The sequence below is a fragment of the Centruroides sculpturatus genome, unplaced genomic scaffold (genome assembly GCF_000671375.1).
Source record: "Centruroides sculpturatus isolate CEXI.00-Female unplaced genomic scaffold, Cexi_2.0 scaffold2016, whole genome shotgun sequence".
NCBI classification, from domain to species: domain Eukaryota; kingdom Metazoa; phylum Arthropoda; class Arachnida; order Scorpiones; family Buthidae; genus Centruroides; species Centruroides sculpturatus.
In genome coordinates this window covers 207-12944 of record NW_019386199.1, presented here as the reverse complement: position 1 = coordinate 12944, position 12738 = coordinate 207, and positions in this window count along the sequence as shown.

The following is a 12738-nucleotide window of genomic DNA, read 5'->3' as shown; positions in this document are numbered from 1 at the left end:
AAGATAAGCTTAACTAGGAAAAATCCGATCTATTCTACTTTGTTCTAAAGTTTCTCTTCTTACAGAGTTAAATTTTCTTTTTATATAAATGCATCTCATACGTCTTTAACCCACCTCTTTATTATTTTGTTTTGTTTTAAACGATAAACTGTAAGTAAAATATTAGAATTATAACAATTTATTTAGAGTAATCGAGAAACAATACATAAGCTTTCAGTTATTGTTGCGTTATTATAATGTCAAACAGTAGGACGAATAAAAACGCATTACGACATGAAAATCGTTTTCATGTGGTAATAATATAAAACAAAAAATTCTTTAATTGATGAAATTTAGCGCAACATATATTTAATGTTGAACACGAATATATTAAATTTGAAATGAATATAAAAATTATAATATTCGTTTATCGTTTAGTAATTGTTAGCAATGCCTGACGTATTACAGAAAATTTATAGATTATAGAAACATTGCAATCACAGATAAGTATTGTAAGTTTACTATACGTTCTGTAATTTAATATTCGAACATCACTAACATTAAATGTGTCAAGGCAAACCTTATACTGTTAGCTTTGGCATCAAGACGTATGTTTTTATGCCAGAAGATTTGTATTTTGTATACTGATGTAGTTGTATTTGATAATCCAGCACCGCGTCGGTCACGACGATACCTTCCTTTTCAACGGAATGAAACTGTGTCAAGATAAATCAAAAGTCATAGCAAATTATCAGCCACTTAAGAAGATCTTTCTCATAATTGAAAAGTACGACGTTTATAAATTAGTCGAGTAAAATTTATATACAACGTGATTGTAATAAAATTGTTTAACTATAATGTACACAGGATAATGTGTATATTTTTACATCATGAAAAGATATATTTTTATATACAGTTGACCAGTCCTATAACACAGTAGATACGTTCCGGTTTTTATGAATCCATTTTGTACAAGTCGAGCCAATCACAGCCCGGCACGTATGCAGTTTACGGACTACGGCTGTTTGAAAGGTTTCTTCTATAAAATTCATCGATTCTATACTAAATCGACTCAACATTTCCAAAATACGTATAATTTTTGGGGAATAATCCATATAAACTATGCTATAAACAAAAAAATTGTAGGATTACTTACCGAGCGTGCACCGTTCGACTACGCCATTGCTTAAGCTTGTTTTCGTCGTGGAGATTGTCATCGAATGGCGCTCGCGTGCTTTCTGATAAATTATTTTTTTTGCGAAAAATTCGCTGAAATTTGGAGACATCATTAATATAAATATAATTTTTATGGACGTTAAATAATAAATGGTTTTTAGTAGATCCGCTGTTCGTTTAAACGCAACGGTTTGTACAATATTTGCTATTGATCTAGATTCGACCAATCCTTTATCTTTATTTTTATCTTTATTTACTCCCGATACCACCAGAGCATAATCGGGTTAAATACAGAGAAATATCAAAGCACAGGTAAATACATACATAATAACAGAGAGATAATGTACAAACAGTATGACAATAGAGAAGAAGTATGAACAGATGGTGAGATGACCAATACAAATCAACCGATATGATCCATAACTTGAGAGTAGAATAACATGTACAGGTACAGTAGTATAAAATAGACAATACCAATAGTAATAATAAACATTACACAGATATATGTTGCAGCAGAACAGTAATGATATGTACAATAATGTGCAGGGAGCAAATGAAAATAGTGCCCGATGACAGACTTGACCAACTTAATGAATGACAGCGTATGTGATACTTATGAATCAATTTTTTGAATGTTTTGTAGGTGTCACTATCCTTAATTAATTAAGAAGGACATGAAGTTCACAAGGCCAATTAATACCCCTGTGGCTAAGAGCAAGGGCAAGCTCATGCCTAGCATTCTTGGTCATTGGACACATGTATATATAGTGCTCAACCCCATTATGGCAATTACAGATGGTACAAATGTCCATTGCAGATTTGCCAAACGTCTGTAAGTAGGCCCGGAATCTCCCATGCCAGTGAAGAATTGGGTGGTTTCAAAGTCCGGACTAACCCAGTGGTGAAAAAACTGGTCATGAATAGATGGAAAAAAGTTCCTGGCAAGGCTATTGTAGCTATCCCATCTCTGCAGCCAGAGATCCAAGCTGTATTTCCAATGTTGGGGCTTAAGAAAAGAAGCAGGTAGCACTGAATACTCGAAAGGGCAAGAGGTACTGATTGTTGCAACCTCCCTGGCAAGTAGATCTGCAGGTTTATCACCTAGGACACCCTGATGACCTCTCACCCAGTCAAGGGAATAGGAGTTCTGAGCACAAGGTATATCGTTTAGAATCTTCCTAACCAGAGGGCGAAGGTTGTTGGGATTCCTAAGTGCGTTGATTGCTGAAGCACTATCAGAGCAAATTGTAACTCTACTTCTAGTAAGATTGGCTTCACACCATTGAACAGCCATGTAAATGGCACAGAGTTCTGCCTGGAATATAGAGCAGCTAGGATGAAGAGTGCCAGAATTCTGATATATTTTCTCCTCATTTGCAAAAACGACGATGGCCGAGCCCGTACCCTCTGCATTCTTTGATCCATCTGTGAAGATTATATAATCAGCAGCAACTGTAAAGAATGTGTCAAACCCACTTCTCACTGCTGGATGAGGGAGGTTGGTAAACAGTATATCTGTCTCATAGGTGACTTCAGCATAGGAGGTAGAGTTCATAATTATGTCATGACCTTTCCTAATATGATAAGTACAAGCAATGTGCCTCAAATGAAGATCCAGAGGATGACCTGAAGAGAATAATTTGACGCAGTAGAATATGCTCTTGTGAACCTGAAAAGGCCTGAGAGTTTCCCAGACAGCCACAACACATGAGATAATGGGAATGAAGACCACATTGTAAATACAGTTTGAGGCAGCATAATTAAGCCTCCAAAGTTTTTAGCAATCCTTTGTACGTTATTAAATATAAGAGTAGTTTTATCAGTAATGTGATGGATGTGGAAACCTCAAGACAGTTTATGCTCCAAGACAACACCAAGAAACCTCAAGTGAGGGACAATGTGAATGAATTGACCCTGCATCTTAATGCATGGAGTGCGAGAGTAAAGATGTGGAGAGTAAGCTTTAGTGAAAACGATGCCTTTGGTCTTGTTGGAATTAAACCGTAGCTTATTACAACTGCCCACTCACTGACCACAGTAAGGACAGCAGTAGCCCTAGTCTCGAGATCACGCCTCGAGTCTCCAGGAATAAGGAGAAAAGCATCATCAGCATAAGCCAGAGCACTAACATGCTTGCCAAAGTCAGTGTAGAGAAAGTCATTAAAAAGGATACACCATAGGAGAGGGCCACAAGCAGTGCCCTAAGGGCAGCCACTCTCCAAATGATGGAAAAAGTGTTAGTACCTGACCTTAAAATGGCCTCCCTGTTGGAGAGGAAATCCCTGGTTAGCTAGTAAAGATTAGCTGGACACCTGCTCCCTCACAACCTGTATAGAATAAGAGGCCGCCAGCAGAATTAAAAGCATTCTCCAGGTCGAGACTAATTCCCAGAACATATTTAAATGATGAAAGGAGTTCACATACTTTGGATGTAAGGGCCATCAAAGCATCAACAGTGCCATGTTGTCTTCTAAAACCAAATTGAGAAGGGTGAAGATATCTGGTAGACTCCAAATGCCAAGTAAGTCTGTTACACAAAAGTTTGTCAAGGACTTTACCCAGGACAGACAGAAGTGAGATGTTGCGAAGGTTGCTAGTGGTTTATGGCAGAGATTTATCCTTAGGAATCAAGGCAAACTGAGCCATTTTCCAAGCAATCGGGAAAACACCATGGCTTAAGCAGAGATTGTAAAGATGAAAAAGGAGGTCAGGATGCCTTTGCCACAGAGCTCTAACTATGTCAGCAGTAATGTTCTCAGTTCCGGGTGCTTTTCTGTCCTTGGCTCTTTGAATGATATCCAGGATCTCAAAATGACTAAAAGATGGGATCAGCGGGAAAAAGATTAGAGAGATCATGATTGTTGCGAATGTTGCTATGGAAGGGAATATCATCATCTTCTATATCTGATGGGCAGAACTGGTGAAAAAGAGTGTGGACCGTAGTAGCCAGATCACCAGATAGAGAACGGCTGGATAGGTAGCTATGAGAACTGATCTTTCCAGAGGAAAACTTATAGATAAAGCCCCAAGGATCACCACTGTTGTTGTGGCAGAATTTCATTTTGGCAGCCTTGATGGCAACTTTATACTCTCTCTGATGCCGGAGACACTCAATTCTGCGAATGTCACGCTGGGAGTTCCGACAATCTTGATTTCTGTGTTGAAGGTTGTTATTGGTGCACCTCATCTGTGTCAGTTGAGGAGTCCACCAGGGAACAGGCCGCCTTCCTCTGCATTTCCTGGGTATGTGAGCATCACAGGCAAGATTAACTTTATCGATGATGTCATCAATGATTTTCACAGCCGTAGCCCTGTTACTGACAACACAATTCTGGGCAGTGATGTCTTTTAGCGTGTCACTGATGAGCTCCCAGCTGGCCCTGGCAACATTATAGGGCCTAACAGTCTTAGAGTGATTAACAGGGATGCAAGCACAGATCCTAATGCTGATAAGGGCATGATCCGAAAGACTATCTAGGACCATTAACTCCCATGAGTTCAGGAGAGGGCTAAGACTGTCAAAATAAAGAGTGATATCTACCCACGAGCCACCCACTACCAGTAAAGGTTGGTGCTGAAAATAGGTCATTTGCAATCAGTAAATTATTGAAGGTGGCAAAGTCTGCCAATGCAACACCACGCTCATCTTGAGTTGTACCTCCCTAAGTGGGGAGTGGGCATTAAAATCACCAACAATTAGGATGTATGCATCCTGATCAAGATTGATGGCAGTCTGAAGAAATTGTAGACAAGAATTAATGTCATCCCTCATGGAGCTGTAGATATTGAGAACTAACAACCTGAACCTAGGATAGTTTATTTCGAAAACAGATCTGTTTGTCTGAACTCAGTTGGAGGTGAAATAGAATAGACAGTTCCTTGTTAGCAATGGCAGCAGCCGCCCACGGCCGCTTTATCAGTACATTGAAGGATTCCATAAGAGGTTCGCAAACAGGCCACTTTATTTTTTCAACAGTATGATTCTTGCACAAGAGCTAAATCATAAGTGTCAAGAATCTGATTGAGATGGGAAGTGGCAACGATAGAGTGCTGCATGTTAATTTGAACCAGATTAATAGAGATTGACTGAGAACTACTATGTATGTAGGTACTAATGTCTTTGAATGACTAGATTCTGTGTGCGAATGTAAACTGGGCACTCATGACTCATGCAGTTGTGTGCTCGATCAGCAAATCTTTCTCTAGCACAATTAGAGCAAGAGGGTGTTTGGTTTTGTTTAACACACTCTTTGTATGAGTGTTCTCCACCACATTGACAACAGATTGGTCTCTCAGAAACACAATGACGAGAAGTATGACCGAATTGACAACACCTGAAGCACTGCACCACCAATATATGGTCGGTCACCTTGCATCTAGTCACAACAGGTTGACAGTCTTCAAGTCCAGCAGTTTTTTCCGGACTTCCGGAGTCACCTCCAACACCCAGTTCAGATGAAAGGGGTTTCGTTTGCCCACAGCAATCCGAATAATGGTGTACTGCATAAACTCATCCATTGACATTGAATTAGAGATAGAATGATTCTGAGTGTATATGACATCAAGAAGTTCATCTTTAACTAGGCTTTTTGGAACCGATATCAGCATAATGCGGGGTCTTATCAGCTGGGGAACAGTGAGTCTCAATTCTGAAATTCCAGCGACAGCAGAAGTAATAGCAGCCACATCACTATTAGCGACAAGGTCAACAGCCACTTCCCCTTTCCAAATTTTATGGAGATCCTTAACCGCAATACCAAGCTCACGAGGATTGACACGAGTGGTTAACATGGTTTTTGTGTATTCAGACGAATCAGGCTCAATGGTATTGCAAATAAGAACGGAGTGACTAGGTTCAAGTTGGGAAGAATTAGTAGCATGCTGAGTACCATGAGGAGTGATGTCACTATAAAGTGGTGTGCTCACACTTGGGTCGAAATCATCATTGTGAGGAGAAAGTCGACGACTGACCATCATCAAGGAATCTTTAGTGTCTTTAATAGATGTACAAAAAGCTGTCTGAGATTCATCAAGTGTACGAACATCATCTTTGGTGGCCAAGAAGTCTAACCGTTTAGAGACCTGCATGACCTCCTCACTAGTGCCAGAGCACCCAAACGATCTTGCATGGAATGCAAGATGGTATTCAGTATTTCACCCTCAGCCAGATCAATAATCTTCTGAACTTGGGTAATAATAAAAGAATGGCGTTCATGATCACCACGTTTGGAGTTGTGGTAATTAGACAAATAGCCCTTAAGTTCTTCAAAAAGCTTATTTGCCTCAGAACGAAATTTCAACACAGGTTCAGTAGCCATAATGGAGAAATAACCAGAAAAAAAGGCTGGTCTGTTAGAAAAACCGCAAAAAAAGACACTAAACTAGTGCACGTTTAAGTCAAAACAAACAAGCACACGTGAAGTCAGAAGAAAACTAGTGCCACTCGTAAATGGTTGTAGTCATTCCATAAACTTAAATCAGCACAGCTTGAAGTTCCCGCTCGCCAAATGTTGGCCCGCGCACGTCAAAAGTTAGTCCGGTTACCACAGCAACCAGACTGTTGTTATGGCAACGGCTGCTAGACCGTTAATCTTTATAAGTAAGGAAATTCTTAAAAGTTTAAATCGCTTTAGTTAAAAAAAAAAACTATTAACACTATATTGTTGAAAACTAGGCATGGCTATGCTGACTAACTCTTCTTAACGATGGATATTAAAATTTATAGTTAGCAGCAAAAATAGCTCGTTGAAGCCCTCCAAAGCCCGCGTATGGTCAGCATAAAAATCCCAACAAATCACAAAATATTGGTTTCAGGACCATAAGAATTCATTTAGTACTGACTCTATTCTAGAAAAGTTGTAACCTTCACGTCCAGTGGATCGGCCACCGAATTCCGGATGACCAGACCCCAATAATCCGTGAGTTCAAACGTTCACAGCTCTCCAAAAATTTCAGCCACGCTAAAGAAAAACATCACTGTAATCCTTACACTTTGACAAATCCAACGATATATAAATTATTCACTAAGACACAAGAAAGCCATTGTAAAACATTAGAAAATCTAGAGGGACCAATCCTGTTGCGACACGAGTCGGCGATGACGTTTTACCGAATTATACGAGCTTTTTAGCAAGTTTGTACGAATACTGTCGCAATTTTTTCGCCGTGATAAAGGAATCCGAACTATACGAACCCGTGTTATAGGAGGTCGACTGTACTTATTCACTAATTACAATTAGAATTGTTTAAATATTGATTTTTGTTTTTTAATTAAAACAAAATAATTTTTTCGTTATTGGCTAATTTATTGATATTTTATTCTTAAATGATATAAATTACAGATAATTAACATGATTTTTTCAACTAATTTATTTAACTTAGAACTGTACTCTGCATATTTATTGCATGGGTTTCAATGGCAACGTTAGCAGAGATTTTAATGCGATTTGATATCATTTCTTGGAAGATGAATAATAGTAAGTCATTAAAATTATTAGAAAAATTATTATAATACTGGTATTTGAAACAACAATAGTTTAATTGTTAATATTTTAAGTTTAAGGAAAATAATATTTAATACTTAAATTTTCGAATTTCTTATTAATGATTTATAAAAATAGTTTTAAAATATAGATTTCATTTTTAATAATTAATTACACTAATTAATAATTTTTTAACGCCCATAATTTTAGGTAAAATTTTCGAGTATATTGTCATCGCTTCACCTTTTACATCTCTACATAGATTGTGTTTAACGAATATCGATGAGAACACAAAATCGATGTGTGGTGTGAAATGTCTTGTAATAATTAATGCAGTATTCGGACATACATGTGCGTTAATAATGGTTCTGAGCACAGTAGTAGGTAATTTTTTTCATTGTCTTATTTAACATTAAAGATTTCTAAATATTGAAATAATTTTGCCAGTGTGTGCAAAGAATCTTGGCACCATAACACAATCTTAATTATACTTTGTATGTATTATGGCTCCAAGTCTTAGACCTATAATATATACAAAAATGGTTTTAGACTAACGAGTAAGAGCATAATTTTATATCAGTTATTACGTATTACACAGAGACAAGAAGACACGTAGATCAAAAGGACAGTACTAAAATGGCGTCTCTTGATAGAAAATCATTCTGTTCTGTAACTTATAACACATTTAATAAAGCAGTAGAAAAGTTGAATTGTTCTCAATACATAACAGATTTTATGATGCACAAATTAGAAAATAATTATTTTATGTAAGAAAATAAGTTTTATAAACAAAAACCAGGAAACGTTATGGGAACGTGCATAACATTAAGATTAACTTTATTATGTATATGGTAATTGTCGTTAGGGGTAAAATAAAACTAAAAGACATAATAGCATTTTTGCAGACATGTTGATGATTTCTTTATGAATTATTTTTCATATGAGACAACCATTATAAAATATAGTATTGTAAAATAAAGATATTAAAAACACTTGTTGATGGTATCAGGTTTGATTACGAAATACGAATAATTGCATAATTGAAATAGCCTATTTGCGTGTATTGATAAGTACAGTAGATAATAAAGCAGAAATTAAGAAATACAGTAAGACATATTTAATAGATAAGTCAAAGGTAAAACTTGTATTTAAAAAAAAGAAAACGAAAAGAAATGCATTCGCATGTTTGTAAATATAATAGAATTATATATAGAGAAAGAGATAACAGCAATTAAAAAAAAATACATAATGTTTATCTATATATATATCGTATATATATANTTGTATATGTTTTGTTGATGAAGATATTCTTGTTTAAATGCAGTACGCATAGGTTCTCTTCGACATTTCTGATAAACACGTCTTTTCTTAATACAAGCTCTTCGAAGAGTGCTTAGTTGTGTGGTCCACCATGGAACAGATTTTCGTTTCATTTCTGTTTTAGGAATATATAATTCACAAGCTTTATTTATCGTTTCAATGTTTTTGTTAATTATATATTTAATATCTTCGTCATTGTCCGAATTGTACTCATTTAAATTGGAGGTTAAATAAGTTAAAAATGAATACCAGTTTGCACGAGATGTATTATATCTAAGATTGCAGTCATATGCGTCCTGACCAGTGCAGACAGTCTCAATACTGTAAGCAATATAAGAATGGTCACTGAGCGACTCTTCCTCGAGTACCTGCCAGTCAATGATCTTTTGAAGTAAGGTACTTTTGCATACAGTGACATCAATCCAGGTTTCCCCACTATGAGATCGGTATGTTGGGGGAGAGAGTGGGTTGTTAACGATAGACAAATTGTTTGCAAGGAAAAATTCGTCGAATTCTTTTATTCGTCGAATTTTATATTACAGTAAGACACCACTTAACGTGGACCTAGACGACTTAGCGTTAAACGAGGTCATTTCAACATATAGTAAAAAGAGAAGGGGAAACACGCGAACAAAAATAAATAGATTTTAATTTTAAGTTATTTTTATAATAATTTGCATGATAATATATGTTAAATTACACATAAACATATGCTAACAGAAATGTAAAGTTCATTTTTTGTGATGAATTCCTGGCTCTTCTGAAATTCTTTAATTTTTTTACTTTTTTTTTCCTTAAGCAACCATTGGTAGCAGAAGAATATATATTCGGTTCAAATTATGTTTCAAACGGTTTCAAATTATGTATATATATACTGTATATACATAATTTGAAACCGTGTCGTATAATTTCTTTGTTTCTCAAACGCAAATAAGTGTCGCAAATTACAACACTTTGCGTATTACCATCTTTATTCAGTTGACACGCGCATTGTTACACGTTTCCGGCTATATCTTCCTCTCATCAGTCAACTAAAGTAATAAAAGAAGCATACATAAAATATAACAAACATCACACAGAATGGTTTTATACAAAAAAGAACATCTGTAGATAAATAGATTATGGGACATATCTTTGGATGTCAACAGACTTGAAAATTGCTTACACATACATATAGTACAGTATTTTTAATATCTTTTTTAAGAAATAAGTATTATGAATTATATTATAATCGAAACTTTAGCAAAATTATAATCGAATACTATGACAATTATATTTATAAGAAATTTATAAATTAACACCATACTACTTAAACTTATCGTAAAAATTGTTTACACTACAAGTATTTGCAAATACAGTCGACCTCCCTATAAAATTGTTGATAATTCCGTTTTATATGAATTCCATGTTGTACGAGTCACTTAGATTTTACAAATACGTGTGCTGGGCTTTGAAAGGCTCACGTATTTGCATAATCTAAGTGACTCGTACAACATGGAATTCATATAAATCGGAATTATCAACAGTGTTATAGAGGGGTCGACTGTGCACTACGTTACGAAATAATAGAGCCACTGTGAAATAATACATTGATAACAGAATAAAGAATCACATTGGGAAACTGATTTCCATGTAGACAAAAAGTGTTTTAATGTCACGAACGTTACGTGTTTTATTTTATCTCATAAACGTAATCTATTAAGAACGCAGCAATGACACTTACAGAAGAAATTCAGAATGTTGCAGGCTTCATTATTCTCAACAGAAAGATGATGCGTAATCTTCATTACTTGAAGGAATTAACAATTACATTGGTTCAAGGCAGTACAAATAGAACAGCAATGGATAAAATTTGTAAAATTAACAGTAATAGACGTGAAAACGAAAGTAGAATTGTTGGAAGCATTTATCCTCGCCTGATTTTATACCGATATAAGTCGTGTCGAAAAGGCCTTCCGAAAAGAAAATTGGCATTTAAGAGAATTGTCCATCGATCATTGCTTACATTGTAACGGAGTAACTAAAAATGAAAATAGGTAGAACAATTAAATTAAGGAAAATCTCTGAAAAGATACTTTTTACACACGAAGTCTGTGCTTTAATTTAAAAATATGTAAGCCTGGATCAAAGAAAGTAACTCGATTACTTGGTATACCTAACCATTTTGGATTTAACAAAAAATCGAGGAATATAGCTGACAAGGAAACATCGGAATTCAGTTACGTGCAAATAACAAAATTAAAATTAGTTCGTTGTAGATAAAAGCCGAAATAACCTCTGCAAGGTATGATGGAAAATAGAAGACGTCCGAACATCACCAGTTCTTGATTTTTTAAAAATGTTTATATTTAGGGGAGACCGGGGCAAGTTTGTCAAGCGCTTTTTTTAAAAAAACAAATTAAAAGGAGACTTTGGTTATAGGTTAGGCAGTTGAGTTTTATTGGTGGCTTGTTGAGTGTAGTGTTTTTATTGTTCTCCAACAAGCGTAGTTGAATTATCAAGCAAATTTTCATTTTCGTTCAATTCCATATAATATTTTTTTTCCATTTATATTGAATTGGCAGGTTTTGTTATAATTCCATGATAACGAAAGTTACTTTTCCTGTTAGAAGGATGTAACTTCAACTTATTCACGTGGCCAGATCGTGGCTTGGCATTCTGTTCTCAGGGTTGTACTTAATGTTTCGAAATCATGACTAGCGGGGTAAGATCGGCAACATAAAGCCACATTAGAAGCAAAGGATAAAAATCAAACAGATGATAAATGAAAACATGTTTGCATTTGTTATTCATGTATATATGTCTTTGAACTTGCATTTCGTTGTAATAATATTAAATGGGTGTTGGATTTGTATTTCTTTGTTTTAATAGTGAATTCCAACTTATACATTGTTAATAACATAATTTTATATACGTGCCTATCTTGCCCCATTACTGTTGCCCCTATACCAGGGGCAACTTTAATAAAAATAATTAAAATAATTACAACTTTACAAAAAGAGAGAAGTTGCCGATCTTGCCCCTATACCCGGGGCAACTTCGTCAATTTCTCTCTTCTTGTAAAGTTGTAATTATTTTAATTATTTTTATTTCCAAACTGATTTTAACCAGTTCTATAGTAAGAAAACATTCCAATAGACAATATGCAAAGCTTTTTTTTTTAGTTTATTACACAAAATTTAAGTAAAGCTTAACATGCCGATCTTGCCCCGGTCTCCCCTATAACTGGATATTTTTGTGTTTCTTAAAGGATTGTTTGGCGACCAGTAGCCTAAAAGAAAAGGTCAGTCGCTAAAAGTGTAATGTCTGGAACACAAAGTTAATAAATGGTGGTTCCTATTTTTTGGAAAGGACTTTGTCTTCAAAAGAATTAATTATAATTATCTCCATCGGACGAAAATTCACAAAAAAAAATTAAAATTAGTTGTAAAGGTAGTAATTTATTGATATATTTGAAGTATGGCCGAATTAATAGATTATCATATGTTATGATTTAATTAGTAATGTTTAAAAGGACACGATTAAGAAAAGTTTTGATATGTAGAAAAACGAATTGCATATAAAGTAGTTAAAGCAAGAAACGGACCATGTTTATCTAATCTTGCGTATTTTTCCTAGTCAATGTGTAAAAGTAGATGGTACGTTTTAATAAAGCTTTATAATTTAATGTTTATAATATGCGATAGAATGAATATTGAATTAAAATAATTCAAATTTTATTTTTTTGAGTAAAAAATAGGTTGACAATTTCATAGTTATTCAATTCGATAATCTCTAATTC